Source organism: Eutrigla gurnardus (assembly GCF_963514095.1).
Source record: "Eutrigla gurnardus genome assembly, chromosome: 6".
NCBI lineage: Eukaryota > Metazoa > Chordata > Actinopteri > Perciformes > Triglidae > Eutrigla > Eutrigla gurnardus.
Genome location: NC_139920.1, coordinates 25773977 through 25778904, shown reverse-complemented (window position 1 = coordinate 25778904; position 4928 = coordinate 25773977). Strand labels below are relative to the sequence as shown.

Genomic DNA, 4928 nt, shown 5'->3' with positions numbered 1-4928 from the left:
TCAGCAGACTTCATTTTATGGGGTCCAAAATGTAAAAAAAAGTTTGGCATCCCTGCTGCAGGCTACTTGGGATATCTAGTCTTGAGACGGTTTGGTACAGCATATCTTTAACGGCTCTCCCGCGTGGATGTTCAAGGAGATTGAGAGTTTCCAGCAGCCTCCTGCTGGCTTAACTCCAACGTCACCAGCGTGATGTCTAAGAGTCAGGGCTGAAATCCAAATCATTCAATTTAAAATTCACGTTAATTTGGGTGCAGTGAGGGCAGAAAAATATCATTTGTATTCACTGGCTGAAATATGACAAAACGTCCATCCTCGCTTTTATCTCAAGCTGCAGAAGTGTGTTACACCACGCCTTACACGATATGCCACGCGCTCGATGCCTGCTGGCCAACATGAATACAGAAGACAACTTATTAGCACAAGCATGTTTGTGCGTTCTAACTGCGAATAAGCATGTCAAAGGGAGAAATTGTTGTTCTTTTTCTGTCTTTACTGTTTGAGTCTTCATTGACTCAAAACAAACCATGTGAAAAGGAGACGGACTGCCACGAAGAATCCAGGTTGTTTTCAGCACAGATACAACAGAAATCCCACGCCTCCTGCATCAAAGTGTGACAGAGATTTTCTTTGTGGACAGCAATATTAACACAATCCCCAACGAGGCCTTTGTTGATAACCCGCAACTTGAAAATGTGGAGTTCTTGAACACCAATACGACATCTATTGAGCTGGGAGCTTTTAAAGGTTTGATAGCGCTCAATGATGTGGAGATCTCCGGCAGTCCATTGACGTCGATCCCAGTGGGAGTCTTCAAAGACCTCAGCAACCTGAACACGATTATACTAAAGCAAAACAAGCTCCATAGTCTGGAGATAGGCTTGTTTGAGGGCCTTGAAAAAGTAAGGGAACTGTATTTAAATGTGAACGAGATCGTAGCGATTGAAGACGGGACCTTTGATGGTCTCAAGAACCTTGTACTTCTCCATTTAGCTAAAAACAATCTATCTGCTGTTTCTACTGCCTGGTTCTCAAACCTGAACAAACTGCAGATACTCAGGCTTTACGAGAATCAGCTAATCGCCATTCCTGATGACATTTTTAGCAATTTGCTAAATTTGAAGGAAATTAACTTACGGGGAAACAAAATAGCAGAATTGTCACCTCATTTATTTCCACATAAAGACAAAATAGGTAAACTGTATATTGATAGTAATCTTCTGACTGGTTTACCCCAAGGATTCTTTGTTGGCTTCCCTCAGCTTAAAACACTGACTTTACAGAAAAATAAACTGACTAGTCTGCCACCTGTACTTTTTGGAGAAATGCCTAAATTCACAGACTTGAACCTCAGTAACAATAATCTCAGCACTCTTCCTGAAGGAATTTTCAGCCCTCTGAAGAAACTCAAGTACTTAGATTTGTCTGAAAATCACTTTGTCACTGTGGATGCCGAGTACTTTCAAGGCCCTGAGAAGCTCCAAGCGCTGAATCTACAGAACAACAAGATAAAGTCGCTGGACACAGATGTATTCGAAAAGCTACCTTCACTGAATACACTCAAGCTAGCTAGCAACGACCTCCAGACGCTTCCCGGGGCCATTTTTGAGCCTTTAACAGAACTCAGAAAGCTTTACCTCGAGGGCAACCCTTGGCGCTGTGACTGTAATCTGATACCTCTTTACCTCTGGATGAAGGCGAACTCTCACATGATCGTGTCTCAGGTTGTTTGTGAGCATCCAGAAGTTCTAAAACGACAGGAAATCAAATCATTAACAGAGGATCAATTGATTTGCCCCACCAATCCCCCAACAACCACCACCACTACTACTACCGCGGCACTCCCAACAACACAACCAACTACCACCATACTCACCACCACAACACCACTTCCTACAACACCAACCACCACTACACCATCCACAACCACCACCCCCAGCACTACACTCCCAACCACAGAACCAACCACCTCCATAATTACTCCTAAAACACTGACGACCACTTTGCCAACTACCACTGCCACAACCACCCCCCTCACCACCACACCACTGGCCACAACAACAACACCAACAACTACTGTTCTACCAACAACCACTATAACAACAACTACACCCACAACCACTATGACCACAACTACACCTTCAACAACCACACCCACAACCACTATGACCACAACTACACCGTCAACAACTACACCCACAACCACTATGACCACAACTACACCTTCAACACCTACACCCACAACCACTATGACCACAACTACACCTTCAACAACTACACCCACAACCACTATGACCACAACTACACCTTCAACAACTACACCCACAACCACTATGACCACAACTACACCGTCAACAACTACACCCACAACCACTATGACCACAACTACACCTTCAACAACTACACCCACAACCACTATGACCACAACTACACCTTCAACAACTACACCCACAACCACTATGACCACAACTACACCTTCAACAACTACACCCACAACCACTATGACCACAACTACACCGTCAACAACTACACCCACAACCACTATGACCACAACTACACCTTCAACAACTACACCCACAACCACTATGACCACAACTACACCTTCAACAACTACACCCACAACCACTATGACCGCAACTACACCTTCAACAACTACACCCACAACCACTATGACCACAACTACACCTTCAACAACTACACCCACAACCACTATGACCACAACTACACCTTCAACAACTACACCCACAACCACTATGACCACAACTACACCGTCAACAACTACACCCACAACCACTATGACCACAACTACACCTTCAACAACTACACCCACAACCACTATGACCACAACTACACCTTCAACAACTACACCCACAACCACTATGACCACAACTACACCTTCAACAACTACACCCACAACCACTATGCCCACAACCACACCATCAACAACTACACCCACAACCACTATGACCACAACTACACCTTCAACAACTACACCCACAACCACTATGCCCACAACCACACCATCAACAACTACACCCACAACCACTATGACCACAACCACACCATCAACAACTACACCCACAACCACTTTGACCACAGCTACACCTACAACAACAACGCCCACAACAACTATGACAACAATTCCACCTACAACAACTACCCCCACAACCACTATGAGCACAACTACACCTTCAACAACTACACCCACAACCACCACCCTCACGACTACCCGACCAACCACGCCTCCTCCACAAACCCCTTCAGTGACCTTCACCTGTCCCCTGCAGCCAGTCACTGAGGAGACATCGGCTTCCTTCACTCATCAGTACAGAAACAAATTGGAGGGGTGCAAATCTCAGATGATGACCTACACCACGCTGCTGGTGGTGGAGATCACTTGCAGACTGGTGCTGGCTAAATTCACCATGACTGTTTACCGCCTGCTGCAGCGCAGGGAGAAGATGAACTCACTCAAACTCACCAGCTTCTCCTACAGGAGAGAGGTCATCCTCAGGCCTTCACAAGAAGCAGAGACCGAAAGGCTTTAAATAACAAAACCATTTATAAAGAATGCAGAATTTTTTGATGCCATTACATTACGACCTACCAAGGCATCCTAGGGTAAGATGTCAAACTCTCTATTGGCTTCAGGCTAACATGTAATATTAGAAAAAACATACTTTATTGACATATGAATACATGTGATGCTATACACTCCTAATATTATCAGGTTGCTGCTCAACTGCTTTTGGCATGATGTACATTTAATTTTTAATGATCTGGATGTTTTTTATAAGTATAATAATGTGATACGCACAATGCATTGTACCATTATTAAAAAAAGTCAAGTTAAAAATCTTGTTGTGACTGAAATCGAGGCACTTGGATGCAACAAACCTTCACTTACAGCAGGGGGAGACAGAGATCCACGAAAATTCTAATTCTAGCTCGTTCACAGAAACAAAACGAGGAGCTTAGGAAACTTTATCCAACTTGATCTAGAATTGGTGAACACATGTCAGCAATTTAGATTCCATCCTGGTAGATTGAATAAAATGTATTGATTTTTTTTTTCTTCTCAAGTTCAATACTACAGCTTTGGTTTATTTTTCATGATTGGTTTTCTATTAAAGTAGCAATCTTATAGAGCAACTTACTGAAAACCGAAGTTACTGCACTCTTTTCAAAAGGTAAAAATGGATCTTTACAGCTAAATAAATTAATCCCACAGGTCAATTCATGAAGTGGAAAACACTGAGGGGGGGTATGGGACTGGGAGTTGTGTTTGGTAGGGCTGTCTGCCCGATAACTAAAGGTTAAATACATTAATTAGGACTATTATTAGACAGCAGCACAGGAAGAGTACAGTCTTTGTGAACATATCTATGAGTTTGAGCATGTGTGTGTGAGAGACATAATAAGATAATTAAACACTAAAATTCATCTTAAACTGTTCGCCTGCTGTATGCCCTTGAAAGACGGTACAGCCGAATAATGACTATGACACTGTAAGATAACTATGATGTTAAGTTTCATTTTTAGGGTGGCCAATGAAACTCATAAAACTGAGTCTTTTTATGTAAACTAGAAGGTTTGAGTCCCCTGTAGACTGGAGACATCACTCTACAGTGAAATATAAATGAAAATGAAACAATCTGAACAGGAAACCCGGCAGTTTGTTTGAAATGCTCACAACTCATGTTCACATTGAGGCAGAACCTGCAACGAGGGGTCATCAGCAGACTTCATTTTATGGGGTCCAAAATGTAAAAAAAAAGTTTGGCATCCCTGCTGCAGGCTACTTGGGATATCTAGTCTTGAGACGGTTTGGTACAGCATATCTTTAACGGCTCTCCCGCGTGGATGTTCAAGGAGATTGAGAGTTTCCAGCAGCCTCCTGCTGGCTTCACTCCAACGTCACCAGCGTG

At 43.2% G+C, this 4928-nt stretch overlaps 1 pseudogene across 1 annotated transcript; it reads left to right on the top strand.

Annotated features, from left to right (window-relative positions):
• The first annotated feature begins 456 nt into the window (after positions 1-456).
• On the top strand, positions 457-2234 carry LOC311015247 (annotated as a pseudogene). Its single transcript has one exon. The product of its transcript is annotated as an uncharacterized misc_RNA (transcript).
• The last annotated feature ends 2694 nt before the right edge of the window (positions 2235-4928 follow it).